The sequence below is a fragment of the Lactuca serriola genome, chromosome 3, assembly GCF_051521515.1.
Source record: "Lactuca serriola cultivar US96UC23 chromosome 3, Lser_US96UC23_V15, whole genome shotgun sequence".
In the NCBI taxonomy this organism is placed as follows: domain Eukaryota; kingdom Viridiplantae; phylum Streptophyta; class Magnoliopsida; order Asterales; family Asteraceae; genus Lactuca; species Lactuca serriola.
The window spans coordinates 123,945,256-123,963,074 of record NC_136410.1 but is presented as its reverse complement, the minus strand read 5'-3'; positions in this window follow the sequence as shown (position 1 = coordinate 123,963,074).

The window sequence follows — 17,819 nt, the reverse complement described above, 5'->3', positions numbered from 1 at the left end:
AATTGCGTCGGTGAAGTGCAACCCAAATGGACCTTGTCGGGCCGGGTCAAGTACATACCAAATATAGTTATGGACTTAGACATTAATCCAACATATTTCCCCCGAGGTGAAGTGCAGAAGCTTGAGCAAGAAATATGGAATCTCACTATAAAAGATTCCAACATCGAAGCTTATAATTCAAGTTTCAGCGACCTGGCGCTCTTGTTCCTGGGAATGAATACTTCTGAGAGCAAGAAGGTCGAATGATTCAGCTGGGGACTAACTCCTCCAATTCAGGGGAATGTGATTGCTGCTAACACTTCAAGCTTTGACAGTGCTAAAGGCCTAGCACAAAAGCTTTATGACCACGGGGAACCAAAGGGGACGAAGTCTGCTGTCACTGAATCAAAGAAGGGGGATGAAAACAAGAAGAATTGGGGAAAGAAGAGAAAGGGACAACAAGCTCAAGAGTCTGGGAAGAAACAACAAACCGTAGCAGTTCAAGCTACTACCACTCCTACTACAACAATAACAACCGCACCAACACCTACAAAGCCATATGCAAGTTCTCTTCCAAAATGCGATAAGAGTAATTTCCACCATAATGGCACCTGTCGAGACCTGTAATGCACCAACTATAACCAAAGACGACACACCACCTGGTATTGCAGAGCACAACCTTAACAAAACAACAAACCCAAGAACGCTGGGGCCAGTCAATCATGTTACGGTTTTGGGGAGACTGGCCATTACAAACGGAACTTCCCCAAGGCCAACAATCGAGGTGTAGGGGGATCAGGCAGAGTTATAGCAATAGGACAAGGGGAGGCTGTGCATAATCCAACGGTAGTCACCAGTACGTTCCTCCTCAACAACATCTATGCGTGCATCTTAATAGATAGTGGGGCGGAACGAAGTTTCGTGAGCCATAAATTTAAACACTAACTAAACCCAAACCCCCAAAAGTTAAACGAAAGTTTCATGGTGGAAATGGCTAATGGGAAAACTAAGACAACCAACGACGTATTTCTACGGTGCATGTTAACATTAAATAAACACTCAATTCAAATCAACTTAATGCCGATTACTATTAGAAGCTTTGATGTGATCATCGGTATGGATTGGTTAAGCGTCCACCATGCCGATATTATGTGCTGCGAGAAGGTCGTTCGCCTTCACTTACCTAATGACAAAACCCTAATTATCTACGGCGATAAAATCGTGTAAATCTCTAGCTTATATCATGCATCAAGGCACAAAAGTTCTTACACAAAAAGAACCATGCCATCCTAGCCCATGTAGTGGATAAAAAGAAGGAAGAGAAGAATATCAAGGACATCCCGGAGGTATGCGACTTACGGGACGTTTTCCCTGAGGACTTCCCGAGGATACCCTCTGAACGACAGGTCGAATTTCGGATTGAACAAATATTCGGAGCGAGGACAAATGCCAAGTGGCCCTAAAAATTTTCCCCTGCAAAAATGCAAGAGCTCTCCAACCAATTGAGCGAGCTGCTAGAGAAAGGGTTCATAAGACCGAGCTTCTCTCCTTGAGGAGCTCCGATTTTGTTTGTCAAAAAGAAAGATGGTTCCTTTCGCATGTGTATCGATTACCGTGAACTCAACAAGCTCAGCATCAAAAATTGATACCCTCTCCCTAGGATCGATGATCTATTTGACCAATTACAAGGAGCCAATTACTTCTCGAAAATAGATCTGAGTTTTAGATACCATCAACTACGATTTCGAGAAGAAGATGTCCCCAAAACTGCCTTCCGAACTCGTTACATGCACTATGAATTCGTGGCAATGGCTTTCAGTCTAATCAACGCACCCACAACATTCATGGACCTGAAGAATCGGGTCTTCCGACCCTTCCTTGACAACTTTGTGGTTGTCTTAATAGACGTCATACTAGTTTATTCTCAGAGCAAGGACGAACACAACCAGCATCTACGATAGGTTTTGGAGACTGTAAGGGCGGAAATGTTATACGTGAAATTCTCCAAGTGCGAGTTCTGGATCCGCAGACTGGACTTTATGGGAAATGTAGTCAGTGGAGAAGGGATACATGTGGACCCTTCCAAGAACAGAGCGATTGAGGGATGGTCATCCCTAAGAACCCCAAGGGAGATCAAGCAATTCTTGGGCCTCGTTGGTTATTACAGGAGTTTAGTTCAGAATTTCTCCAAGATCGCCAGGCAAATCATCACTCTAACACAGAAGGGTGTACCCTTCACCTGGGGTACGAAACAAGAAGGTGTTTTTCAAACCCTAAAATGTGCCCTCTGCAGTGCTCTGTTGTTGTCTCTTCTAGAGGAAACAAAAGACTTCGTGGTATATTGCGACAGATCGAATCAAGGTCTAGGATGTGTACTTATGCGGCGTGGGAGGGTTATAGCCTATGCATCCAGACAAATGAAAACCCATGAAGTAAAGTATACCACACACAATATCGAACTAGGAGTTATGGTCTTCGCTCTAAATATTTGGAGGCACTACCTGGACGGTATGAAGTGCACCATTTTCACGGACCAAAAAAGCGTCTAGCACATCCTGAACCTAAAAGAACTAAACATAACACAACATCGATGGGTTAAGCTACTGAATGACTATGAATGTGAGATCAGGTAGCATCCGGGCAAGCCCAATGTGATGGCCGATGCCCTAAGCAGAAAGGAATAATCGTATCGTCGGGTAAGAACACTAACGATGACCATCCATTTATACTTGTCTTCGTAAGTCAAGGAGGCTCAACTGGAAGCCTTAAAGCCGGAGAATATCGCAAACGAAGCCTTGTGAGGAATGGACAAGAATCTTAAAATCAAAGAGGAAGGAGCATACTAGCTCATGGACCAGATCTGGACCCCAAAATTTGGAGGGTTCAGATACGTGGTTATGAATGAAGCAAAAAATACAAGGTACTCCATCCATACGAGTTCTGAAAAAATGTGTTTAGACCTCAAACAACAATATTGGTGGCCGAATATGAAGGCAGAAATTGCTACCTACGTGGGCAAGTGCATGACTTGTACCAAGGTGAAGGTAGAATATAAAATGCCCTTAGGTCTCCTTCAACAACCGGAGAAACCTGATTGGAAATGGGAGAGAATCACAATGGATTTTATAACCAAATGTCCTAAGATGGCAGATGGATTGGATGCCATCTGAGTGATTGTCGATCAGTTGACCAAATCCGCTCCTTTCTTGCCAATTAAAGAGACATATAAGATGGAAAAGCTGACCTGAATCTACATAAAAGAAGCTGTGAGATTACATAGCATGCCAATATCTATTATCTTGGACAAATATAGTAGGCTTACCTCCCGATTTTGGCAATCACTATAGAGGTCTTTGGGAACCCAGCTCGACATGAGCACCGCCTACCATCCCCAGACAGATGGGTAAAGTGAGACGACCATCCAAACCTTGGAAGGTATGCTCTGAACCTGTGTGATAGACTTCGGTAGGGCATGGGATACCCATTTGCCTCTAATCGAATTCTCATAAAACAACATCTATCACAAAAGCATCAAGGTAGCTCCCATTGAGGCCCTTTATGGACGGAAATGTCGATCACCTCTCTGTTGGGACGAGGTAGGAGACACACAATTGGCAAAAGGGCAGGTACCAAACAACACTCTCACTGGGCCGAGATTATCTGGGAAACAACTGAGAAGATCGTTCAGATCAGGGAATGAATCCAGGCATCTTGAGACCGGCACAAGAGCTACGCAGACCGACGATGGAAGCCCCTAGAATTCCAAGTCATTGATCACATACTGCTTAAGGTCTCTCGATGGAAACAGATGATACGCTTTGCAAGGCGGGCATAGTTGAATCCAAGATACATCGGACCATTCGAAATCCTTGCCAGGATTGGTTTGGTGGCTTACAAGTTGTAGTTGCCACTAGAGCTCAATAATGTACACCCCATCTTTCATGTGTCAAAACTAAAGAAATGTTTATCTAACGATACCCTCGTTGTCCCGCTTGATGAAACTGAAGTGAATAAAAATCTTCATTTAATTGAGGAGCCTGTTGAAATCATGGATAGGGAAGTGAAACAAACCAAGGAAAGTCACATTCCCATTGTGAAGGTTCGACGGAGCGCCAAGCGAGGGCCATAGTTCACCTCGGAACATGAAGATCAGATGATGCAAAAGTACCCCCATCTTTTCCCAAGTTCTTGAAGGCTACTCAAGAACAAATTTCGGGACGAAACTCCCTCTAACAGAGGAATGATGTCACAACTAGCAAATTAGAGTTAAGATGTTGATCCTTGTACAACATAATTTTCTTTGTGTAACCTTGCAACATTACATTTAGTGAAATTCAAACTTCAATGCTATTAAGTTCGTATGTTCATGCAATGCGATTCAAGCCGAAACAACCGCATGCAAGTTCACAACTCGATCCAATAAGCCAAGTCTAATCAATTTTAGGCCTTAGGCCAAGGAATTCTCGGCCCAAAACCCTTATTGGACCAAGATTTCTTCATTGGGTGTTATTGGGCTGATAAATTCTTCCATTGGTCTTTTTGGTCCGAAAACCCTTCTTTGGGCTCTAAAATAGGCCGAAAACCTTCTACTGAGCATTAATGAGCCGAAAACCACTATTAGGCCGTCCATTGAGCCAAAAACACTTCAATGGGATTTTTTAGGTCGAAAACTTCTATTGGGCCTCCCATTGGGCAGAAAGCACTTTAATGGACCTTGTTGGAACGAAAGCTTTTAATTGGATTTTCTTTGGGCCGAAAGCTCATACTTGGGCCTTATATGGGCCGAACACTCCTTAATTGGACGAACTCCTTTGGGCCAAGCCAAAATAGGAACCATTCTATAACATCCGGATTCCCAGGTATATTATTTTATTTAATTATTTTGGAGTTTGTGGAGGAACTCGGCGAGTTGGAGCCAAGACTCGTCGAGTATGGTCGCGGATGTTCATCCGGGTTCACGTCCGGACTCGGCGAGTCCATGCTGTTTAATGAAACCCTAATCCCCCAGGTTTGGAGCCTATTTAAGGGCACTTATAGCCTCCCATTGCAGCTACCAGTCCTTTGAGAGAAGCCTGAGTGAGTTAAATTGTTGTGAGGAAGAATAATTCACTTTTGATCCTTGTACCTTTGGTTTAGCAAGAAGAAGGTGAGCAAGAGCAAAGAGGAGGTGCGATTCTAGCAGTTCCAGAGTTCAGAGACTTCATTTTGAGGTAATAGTTCGAACCTCCTTCAGTTTTGGTGTTGATCATTAGAGATAGGGTTTTATAACCCCTTTGGAGAGTGATTATGTGGAGCAAATGGTCCCTCTTCGAGTTTGTGCCTTGGATCTGGACTCAAAGAGGTCCAGAGACCTTAACCCGTGGAGCTTTATGGATCAGTTTGGGGTTATTGGACTTAGGTTGCAATTTTTGGGACTAAATCTCCTTTTGATGCCTTGTTGTTGTTGGGTTTTGAGCAATCTAACACTTCCTAAGTGTGCATGCAACCCTAATAAACCTTGGATCTATGTTTGTCTAAATACATGCAAAATAATAATTTTCCAAGGTTTATAACCTATCTAACATGGCATGGGGAACATTTCAACATAAAAGAGTTAGAAGAGATTGCATACCTTTTTGATGAGTTTGGTTCTTAGGAGTTTGAGGGCCAAGCACCAATAGTGTGAATGCCTCAAATGGAATCACAAAACACCACAAACTCTTGGAAAACTTTGAGAGAGTATACACACTTGTATAATTTCGGCCACACACAAGCTCAGACACACTAGCTCACTAGTTCTCTTTTCATGCTCCATAAGCATGCTTATATAGTGTGCATGGTTAGGGTGAAACCCTAATAACCCATGTCTTTTCCTTTCCAAGGATCCATGGGTTAAAAGCTCCATGGATCATCCATGGACTTCCATCTAAGCCTAGCCCATTAACAAATGAATGTTAGCCCACACCATATAAAATCAATAGCCCATAATCTAATTAGTCTTCCTTTTAATCTCTAAATTAATTCATAATTAATTTAAGACTAAGACTAATTAAATAACCTAACTTCATATTAATATATTATAACATATAATATATTAATAAACATATGTGTATAACTCTCATAAAATTATCCATAAAAGTTTGGATGAGATGCAACCCAAATGGACCATGCCGGTCGGGTCAAGTATATACCAAATATGTTATGGACTTAGACACCTTATCCAACAGACTCCCACTTGGATAAGTCTAATAACTCTATTTGCCTATATAACTTCAGGAACCAACCAGCAATCGTAGAATTCGAAAACTCCGTCGAACTATGAAGCGCCATTTTAAGACAAGTGATCATATAATCCTCTGCTCTCATGATATCAACCGGACAAACACATGGAACTATGTCTTGCTTATTGTCTGGCAGTTGTTTCTCGATTTTCCGATTTATTTGACAAAGAACTTCGTTGAACACATCAGTTTAGTTCTGACCGGGCCCGGTACATGGGTCAACACAAAATCATCGAGGGGCCCAGATATCGCTTCTATTTTTAGAAGGAACAGATAAACTTTGACTCATATGCTTGATCTACTACTTGTTGAATTGTACACAAAGGCACGTTTTATAACATCAAGTTACTGATGCGTTTACGTGCAATCAATGCACAACCAACTCATAGGTAACAACTCATATCTCTAGGTTTGAAGATTTATATGATATTATCATCTCACGATCACTCGAGATAAATTCCATGAAGTGACACAAGTGAGCGTGGGTTTATACCAATACTCATAACTTATGAGTACTCATGAATGTTGCAGCAACCATTGCCATGTCTAAACACCTTTATCCATCTACAGACCCAATTCACGACAATCTTGATTCATACCTACTTCCGACGTATGATCGATTATGGAGGTTTGAATAAACTAATTATTCTGGAAGTCAAAACATGCAAAACTGAAACAATAGTAAATAATTGACAATGATAGTAACACTTTACTCATAAATAAATCACAAATTTTATTCATCATCAAACGTCGATTACATTTTACAAATTTTAGAAAAACTATCTAATCTGTAAAACTAATATCGTCCCTCAGCCCGATGCGCCTCGCATGCTGAAAATGCTTAACCCTCGTCAGTCCCTTCGTAAGGGGATCTGCAGGATTCTCATCCGACGATATCCTCCTTGCCACGAGGATTCCTTCTTCAATCTTGTGTCTTATGAAGTGATATTTTCTGTCAATGTGTCGGGATCTGCCATGATCTCTTGGTTCCTTGGCTAAGGCAACTGCACTATTGCTGTCACATAAAATCTCCATAGGTTCCTTAATAGATGGTACAACTCCAAGGTCTTCGATGAAGTTCTTTAGCCATATCGCCTCCTTCGCTGCTTCACTCGCTACTATATACTCTGATTCACAAGTCGAATCAGCCACCGTCTCCTGCTTGGAACTCTTCCAAGAAATTGCCCCTCCATTTAAGGTAAAGATCCAGCCCGACTGAGAGCGGAAATTATCCCTATCAGTCTGAGAACTACCATCACTATACCCTAATACTCTCAAGTCATCACTCCCACCAAGGGTAAGGACCCAGTCCTTAGTCCGCCGCAGGTACTTGAGAATGTTCTTTACCGCGGTCCAATGAGCCTTGCCAGCGTTCCCCTGATACCTACTGACCATGCTCAAAGCAAATGCCACATCAGGATGGGTACAAGTCATAGCATACATGATCGAGCCAACAGCGGAAGCATACGGTAGTTGGCTCATCTCAGCTATCTCTGGCTCTGTACTCGGACTCTGAGTCTTACTCAGTTTGGTATTGCTTTGGATCGGTAAATCTCCTTTCTTGGAAATCTCCATGTTGAACCTTTTCAACACCTTATCCAAGTAGGTACTCTGACTAAGTCCAATTAGTCTTTTACTCCTTTCTCTTAATATCCTTATTCCTAGGATATATGCAGCCTCCCTTAGGTCCTTCATAGCAAAGCACTTCCCAAGCCAGGACTTAACCTCCTGCAAGGTTGGGATGTCATTTCCTATAAGTAGTATGTCATCCACATACAATACCAAGAAGCTAACTATACTCCCACTAGCTCTGACATACACGCAAGAATCATCTTCGCTTTTCGAGAAGCCAAACTCTTTTACCTTCTCATCAAAACAAAGATTCCAGCTACGAGATGCTTCTTTTAGTCCATAAATGGATTTCTCAAGCTTGCATACTCTATTAGGGTACTCTGCACTGAAAAAACCCTCTGGCTGATTCATGTACACATCCTCAGCCAACTTTTCGTTAAGGAAAGCGGTTTTGACATCCATTTGCCATATTTCATAATCATGAAATGCTGCAATGGCTAGCATAACCCTAATAGACTTAATCTTTGCTACCGGCGAGAAGGTTTCATCATAATCAATACCTTGACTTTGAGTAAAACCCTTCGCAACCAGTCGAGCCTTATAAGTATGCACTTTTCCTTCCATGTCGGTCTTCTTCTTGAAGATCCGTTTACACCCGACTGTGTTACGGCCTGGTACATTGTAAACCAAGTTCCAAACTTGATTGTCATACATTGACTGTATCTCGCTGTCCATAGCCTCCTTCCATTTAGCAGACTCCGGGCCTGCTATGGGTTCCTTAACACTGCTTGGTTCATCCAAATTTACCAGTGTACTATCACTGATAAACGTATCACCTTCCGTAGTAATATGAAAGCCATAATAAAACAAAGGTGTGTTCCTAACCCGTGTGGAACGCCTCGGAGGTACAGACATGTCAACTTGCTCAACAGGAGTTTCCTCCTCAGGTTGATTGCTAGTGTCTGAGGTTCCTTCACCAATTGCTTCTTGAATTTCTTCAAGATCAATTTTCCTCCCACTGTCTCCTTGGCTTATAAATTCTCTCTCACGAAAGACCCCTGTTCTTGCAACAAAGAAAACATTCTCACTTGGTCTGTAGAAGAGGTAACCGAAGGATTTCTGTGGGTAGCCGATGAAAATACACCTTTCACTTCGGGGTTCGAGCTTATCATGAGTCTCACGCCTCACGAAAGCCTCGCAACCCCAAATCTTGATGTGGTCTAAATTGGGAACCTTCCCAGTCCACATCTCATTAGGTGTTTTGGTAACCTTCTTTGTAGGGACTAAATTAAGTATATGGGCGACAGTCTCTAAGGCATACCCCCAAAAAGAGATTGGTAACGAAACTCGACTCATCATAGAGCGAACCATGTCCAACAAGGTTTGATTACGCCTCTCAGCTACACCATTCAGCTGAGGTGTCCTGGGAGGAGTCAATTGTGAGACAATCCCACACTCCTTAAGATAGTCAAGGAACTCGGTACTAAGATACTCACCACCTCGATCGGATCGAAGCATCTTAATGTTCCTGCCCAATTGATTTTCTACTTCCTATTTGAATTCCTTAAACCTTTCAAAGGTTTCTGACTTATGTTTGATTAAGTAGACATACCCATATCTACTAAAATCATCAATAAAAGTCACATAATACCGATTAGCATCCCTTGTGGCGGTTTTGAATGGCCCACATACATCAGTATGTATTAGGTCCAACAAACCCTCACCCCTCTCACAAGTTCCAGTGAAGGGTGATTTTGTCATCTTTCCAAGTAGAAAAGATTCACAACTATCATCCGATTTAAGGTCGAATGATTCCAAGACTCCACTCTTTTGGAGTTGGCCTATGCGTTTCTTGTTTAATTGTCCAAGACAACAATGCCACAATGATGCTTTATCCAGGCTAGTAGAAGAATCAATATACAACATTGTATACAATCGACACAGTTTCATACACACCATCACAAGGTAATGCTTTAAAATAAAACATATTATTATAGAAAGCATTAATACCACCACATTCATTATCAAACGAAAAGCTAAAACCTTGTTTGTACAAAGCATGAAAAGAAATAATATTCCTCGCCATATCAGACGAGTACACACATTTATTCAAATCTAATTTTAACCCATTATTAAGCAACAAAGTATAAACTCCAATCTTGGAAACAGGTGAAGCCTTCCTATTCCCCATGATCAAGTTTATCTTCCCATGCTCCACATCCTCACTTCTTCTTAGGCCCTACAAATCAGAACACATGTGAATACCACATCCTGTATAAAGCACCCAAGAGTTAGAATATGTTGAGTAATTAGACAATATAGTGTAGATACCTGCATGGGTGGGTTTCACTTTCCCATCCTTTAGATCCTGCAAGTACTTAGGGCAGTTTCACTTCCAGTGTGCCTTTTCATGGCAATAAAAGCATTCAGCATCCTTGGGAATGGCAGAAGGAGTGACAGAACCGCTCTTGGTCTTCGACGAGGAGCCTTCAAGAGACTTTCCCTTGGTACCCTTCGAAGGGTGCTTCCTCTTTTTCCCTTTGCCTTGCCCGATAGCTAAAACAGGGGTAGATGTTGGAGTACGAGTAGTAGAGGTAACAACCGCCTTGCCCTTAAGACCGGATTCAACGGTCTTCAAGAGTCCTTGATGCTTGCTGAGGGTAACTTCCTCCTTGTTCAAATGATATGTCATACGAAAATGATCATAACAAGAAGGTAAGGAGTGCAAAATGATGTCAATTGCCAACTCCTCAGGGATGTTCACATTCAGCTTCAGCAAACGGTCCACATACCTTTGCATCTTTTGCATGTGAGCGGTGACGGAATCACCGTCCTTCATGTGGGTAGTTATTATGGAGGATATTATTTCATACCGCTCCTGACGAGCACTCTGATGGTACCGTTCCATCAGGTCTTGCTGCATCTCAAAAGGGTAGAAATCTTCATATGACTTTTGGAGCTCGGCTATCATCGTGGCCATCATGATACATGCCACCTTAGTAGCATCTCTCTCATGTGTCCTGAATTCAGCGATCTCCTCAGGAGTAGCAGTAGGCTCATCAAGCTCTTTTAACTCCTTATCGAGCACATATTCCTTGTCCTCATAACGAGTAACCATCCTGATGTTCCTAATCCAATCCATGAAGTTGGAACCATCAAAGATGACCCTCCCACAAAGATTCATGAGAGAGAAAGAACCAGTTGGGTTAGAGCCTGAAGCATTAGTGTGGGAAGACATCTGAAAGAAGAAAGCAAGTTTAGATTAGATATATAGAATCCTTAATAAGACACCCAAATGTAATATTAATGCTAGGACCCAATCACAATATATTATACTTAGAAGAGGGATGCTTTAATCTAAGTAATAATATATTTGAAAGGTAGGTGAATGACGATTCACCAATTTCCACCATGAAAAACAAAATGTGTTATTAGGTTTTAATTGGATTTGAAATTCCTAGATTCTTTTGAGATTCATTGAACTTTTCAATGGCATGTTTCAATCTCGATTGTGCCCTTCATGTTTTGTGACTGGGATGCCGAGGATCACAAAACAAGGTGTGAATAACTATGCTAATTCACTTGGTACCCTTAATATTATCACCTAATCAATGTGCCGGTTAACCACACACGCTCCATTGATCTATGACAAACATTAAGTCACCCTTCGTGATCCTTACTAGTCCAAGTTAGTGTGCCGGTTAACCACACACGCTCCACCAACGACTTGGTAAGGTACAAAGTGTGAATTCCATGGACTAGCACCATGTTCACATTTTTCCTAAAATAACTAAGATTGGGAATTAAAAAGGTTTAGTTACTTTATAATAATCATTATACTTTTAATGAGGATTTAAAGTCATTGTCCTACCCGTTCGGCTAACGACCCTCCACCAGTCAAGCAAGCGGTGGGTGAGAGTGGACACCCATTAAGTCAACATTTTATAGGCAACAACCTTATACCCACCTTATAGACCGGCTTCGTGAATGAGGCTTACTAACGGTAGAACGACTTATTCTTATACATATATATAATAATTAACAATTAATGTTATAAATAGTATAAGAGTTGAATTTTAACTATTAAAACTCTAAGGGTTGGAATTAAAGTTTATTAAAGTGTGTGAAACTTTACAAATTCCAAAACTTGAGGACAAGTTTTGTAACTATCCAAAACTTTTCATTTCATAACTTATGAATTAAAGGTTCATAAAAATGAAGACTATTCACTTTCATGTAACTTATGTGTTTAAATGTGTGTGTTAAAGAAAGTGACCTTTGGATATCCATAACTTGAGGACAAATTATGGATTCCATTAAAACACATAAATGATCAAGAATTAATTCTAAACAATTCAGCAAATAATTCCTATCATCTTCTAAATTCATAAGAACATGAACATGATCATCAAAATTTCAAGAATTATATGAACACATAAAATCATGGAATTTTGATATATGCTATTGTAATTGGATTAGAACAACCATTACACCAACTAAAATAAGTTTTAAAACACCAAAATAGTTTAGGGTAATGTTTCTAGTCCATTTCCAGCAGCTAAAGTCGAAAATCTGCACTCCGTCGATCCTACTTGTCGAGTGCATGAACCTACTCGGCGAGTAGGTTGAAGATAGACATGGACTCGGCGAGTCCCCCCATGGACTCAGCGAGTTCGTCAGTCAGACAGCAAGTTTTTCGACTTTTTCAACTATTTTGCATCAAGTATCAAACAAGCAAGCCTAGGCTCTGATACCACTGTTGGGTTAGAGCAATCTAACACTTCCTAAGTGTGCATGCAACCCTAATAAACCTTGGATCTATGTTTGTCTAAATACATGCAAAATAATAATTTTCCAAGGTTTATAACCTATCTAGCATGGCATGGGGAACATTTCAACATAAAAGAGTTAGAAGAGATCACATACCTTTTTGATGATTTTGGTTCTTAGGAGTTTGAGGGCCAAGCACCAATAGTGTGAATGCCTCAAATGGAATCACAAAACACCACAAACTCTTGGAAAACTTTGAGAGAGTATACACACTTGTATAATTTCGGCCACACACAAGCTCACACACACTAGTTCACTAGTTCACTTTTCATGCTCCATAAGCATGCTTATAGAGTGTGCATGGTTAGGGTGAAACCCTAATAACCTATGTCTTTTCCTTTCCAAGGATCCATGGGTTAAAAGCTCCATGGATCATCCATGGACTTCCATCCAAGCCTAGCCCATTAACAAATGAGTGTTAGCCCACACCATATAAAATCAATAGCCCATAATCTAATTAGTCTTCCTTTTAATCTATAAATTAATTCATAATTAATTTAATACTAAGACTAATTAAATAACGTAACTTCATATTAATATATTATAACTTATAATATATTAATAAACATATGTGTATAACTCTCATAAAATTATCCATAAAAGTTTGGATGAGATGCAACCCAAATGGACCATGCCGGTCGGGTCAAGTATATACCAAATAAGTTATGGACTTAGACACCTTATCCAACAGACTCCCACTTGGATAAGTCTAATAACTCTATTTGCCTATATAACTTCAGGAACCAACCAGCAATCGTAGCTCTCGAAAACTCCGTCGAACTATGAAGCGCCATTTTAAGATAAGTGATCATATAATCCTCTGCTCTCATGATATCAACCGGACAAACACATGGAACTATGTCTTGCTTATTGTCTGGCAGTTGTTTCTCGATTTTCCGATTTGTTTGACAAAGAACTTCGCTGAACACATCAGTTTAGTTCTGACCGGGCCCGGTACATGGGTCAACACAAAATCATCGAGGGGCCCATATATCGCTTCTATTTCTAGAAGGAACAGATGAACTTCGACTCATATGCTTGTTCTACTACTTGTTGAATTGTACACAAAGGCACGTTCTATAACATCAAGTTACTGATGCGTTTACGTGCAATCAATGCACAACCAACTCACAGGTAACAACTCATATCTCCAGTTTTGAAGATTTATATGATATTATCGTCTCACGATCACTCGAGATAAATTCCATGAAGTGATACAAGTGAGCGTGGGTTTATACCAATACTCATAACTTATGAGTACTCATGAATGTTGCAGCAACCATTGCCATGTCTAAACACCTTTAGCCATCTACAAACCCAATTCACGACAATCTTGATTCATACTTACTTCCGACATATGATCGATTGTGGAGGTTTGAATAAATTAATTATTCTGGAAGTCAAAACATGCAAAACTGAAACAATAGTAAATAATTGACAATGATAGTAACACTTTACTCATAAATAAATCACAAATTTTATTCATCATCAAACATCGATTACATTTTACAAGTTTCAGAAAAACTATCTAATCTGTAAAACTAATATCGTCCCTCAGCCCGATGCGGCTCGCATGCTGAAAATGCTTAACCCTCGTCAGTCCCTTCGTAAGGGGATCTGCAGGATTCTCATCCGACGATATCCTCCTTGCCACGAGGAGTCCTTCTTCAATCTTGTGTCTTATGAAGTGATATTTTCTGTCAATGTGTCGGGATCTGCCATGATCTCTTGGTTCCTTGGCTAAGGCAACCGCACTATTGCTCTCACAGAAAATCTCCATAGGTTCCTTAATAGCTGGTACAACTCTAAGGTCTCCGATGAAGTTCTTCAGCCATATCGCCTCCTTCGCTGCTTCACTCGCTGCTATATACTCTGATTCACAAGTCGAATCAGCCACCATCTCCTGCTTGGAACTTTTCCAAGAAATTGCCCCTCCATTTAAGGTAAAGATCCAGCCCGACTGAGAGCGGAAATTATCCCTATCAGTCTGAAAACTAGCATCACTATACCCTAATACTCTCAAGTCATCACTCCCACCAAGGGTAAGGACCCAATCCTTAGTCCTCCGCAGGTACTTGAGAATGTTCTTTACCACGGTCCAATGAGCCTTGCCAGGGTTCCCCTGATACCTGCTGACCATGCTCAAAGCAAATGCCACATCAGGATGGGTACAAGTCATAGCATACATGATCGAGCCAACAGCGGAAGCATACAATAGTTGGCTCATCTCAGCTATCTCTGCCTCTATACTCGGACTCTGGGTCTTACTCAGTTTGGTATTGCTTTGGATCGGTAAATCTCCTATCTTGGAATTCTCCATGTTGAACCTTTTCAACACCTTATCCAAGTAGGTACTCTGACTAAGTCCAATTAGTCTTTTACTCCTCTCTCTTAATATCCTTATCCCTAGGATATAGGCAGCCTCCCCTAGGTCCTTCATAGCAAAGCACTTCCCAAGCCAGTACTTAACCTCCAGCAAGGTTGGGATGTCATTTCCTATAAGTAGTATGTCATCCACATATAGTACCAAGAAGCTAACTTTACTCCCACTAGCTCTGACATACACGCAAGACTCATCTTCGCTTCTCAAGATGCCAAACTCTTTTACCTTCTCATCAAAAGAAAGATTCCAGCTACGAGATGCTTGTTTTAATCCATAAATGGATTTCTCAAGCTTGCATACTCTATTGGGGTACTCTGCATTGACAAAACCCTCTGGCTGATTCATGTACACATCCTCAGCCAACTTTCCGTTTAGGAAAGCGGTTTTGACATCCATTTGCCATATTTCATAATCATGAAATGCTGCAATGGCTAGCATAACCCTAATAGACTTAATCTTTGCTATCGGCGAGAAGGTTTCATCATAATCAATACCTTGAGTTTGAGTAAAACCCTTCGCAACCAGTCGAGCCTTATAAGTATGCACTTTTCCTTCCATGTCGGTCTTCTTCTTGAAGATCCATTTGCACCCAACTGTTTTACGGTCTGGTACATTGTCAACCAAGTTCCAAACTTGATTGTCATACATGGACTATATCTCGTTGTCCATAGCCTCCTTCCGTTTAGCAAACTTCGGGCCTGCTATAGCTTCCTTAACACTGCTTGGTTCATCCAAATTTACCAGTGTACTATCACTGATAAACGTATCACCTTACGTAGTAATATGAAAGCCATAATAAAACGAAGGTGTGTTCCTAACCCGTGTGGAATGCCTCGGATGTACAGACATGTCAGCTTGCTCAACAGGAGTTTCCTCCTCAGGTTGATTGCTAGTGTTAGAGGTTCCTTCACCAATTGCTTCTAGAATTTCTTCAAGATCAATTTGCCTCCCACTGTCTCCTTGGCTTATAAATTCTCTCTCACGAAAGACCCCTCTTCTTGCAACAAAGACCACATTCTCACTTGGTCTGTAGTAGAGGTAACCGAAGGAATTCTGTGGGTAGCCGATGAAAATACACCTTTCACTTCGGGGTTCGAGCTTATCATGAGTCTCACGCCTCACGAAAGCCTCGCAACCCCAAATCTTGATGTGGTCTAAATTGGGAACCTTCCCAGTCCACATCTCATGAGGTGTTTTGGTAACCTTCTTTGTAGGGACTAAATTAAGGATATGGGCGACAGTCTCTAAGGCATACCCCCAAAAAGAGATTGGTAACGAAACTCGACTCATCATAGAGCGAACCATGTCCAACAAGGTTCGAATACGCCTCTCAGCTACACCATTCAGTTGAGGTGTCCTGGGAGGAGTCAATTGTGAGACAATCCCACACTCCTTAAGATAGTCAAGGAACTCGGTACTAAGATACTCACCAACTCGATCGGATCGAAGCATCGTAATGTTCCTGCCCAATTGATTTTCTACTTCCTATTTGAATTCCTTAAACCTTTCAAAGGTTTCTGACTTATGTTTGATTAAGTAGACATACCCATATCTACTAAAATCATCAATAAAAGTCACATAATACTGATTAGCATCCCTTGTGACGGTTTTGAATGGCCCACATACATCATTATGTATTAGGTCCAACAAACCCTCACCCCTCTCACAAGTTCCAGTGAAGGGTGATTTTGTCATCTTTCCAAGTAGACAAGATTAATAACTATCATCCGATTTAAGGTCGAATGATTCCAATACTCCACTCTTTTGGAGTTGGCCTATGCGTTTCTTGTTTACATGTCCAAGACAACAATGCCACAATGATGCTTTATCCAGGCTAGTAGAAGAATCAATATACAACACATTATTTCCTAAGTTGTATACAATCGACACAGTTTCATACACACCATCACAAGGTAATGCTTTAAAATAAAACATATTATTATAGAAAGCATTAATACCACCACATTCATTATCAAACGAAAAGGTAAAACCTTGTTTGTACAAAGCATGAAAAGAAATAATATTCCTCGCCATATCAGACGAGTACACACATTTATTCAAATCTAATTTTAACCCATTATTAAGCAACAAAGTATAAACTCCAATCTTGGAAATAGGTGAAGCCTTCCTATTCCCCATGATCAAGTTTATCTTCCCATGCTCCACATCCTCACTTCTTTTTAGGCCCTGCAAATCAGAACATATGTGAATACCATATACTGTATCAAGCACCCAAGAGTTAGAATATGTTGAGTAATTAGACAATATAGTGTAGATACCTGCACGGGTGGGTTTCACTTTCCCATCCCTTAGATCCTGCAAGTACTTAGGGCAGTTTCGCTTCCAGTGTGCCTTTTCATGGCAATAAAAGCATTCAGCATCCTTGGGAATGGCAGAAGGAGTGACAGAACCGCTCTTGGTCTTCGACGAGGAGCCTTCAAGAGACTTTCCCTTGGTACCCTTCGAAGGGTGCTTCCTCTTTTTCCCTTTGCCTTTCCCGATAGCTAAAACAGGCGTAGATGTTGGAGTAGGAGTAGTAGAGGTAACAACCGCCTTGCCCTTAAGACCGGATTAAGCGGTCTTCAAGAGTCCTTGAAGCTTGCTGAGGGTAACTTCCTCCTTGTTCATATGATATGTCATACGAAAATGATCATAACAACAAGGTAAGGAGTGCAAAATGATGTCAATTGCCAACTCCTCAGGGATGTTCACATTCAGCTTCAGCAAATGGTCCACATACCTTCGCATCTTTTAAATGTGAGCCGTGACGGAATCATCGTTCTTCATGCGGGTAG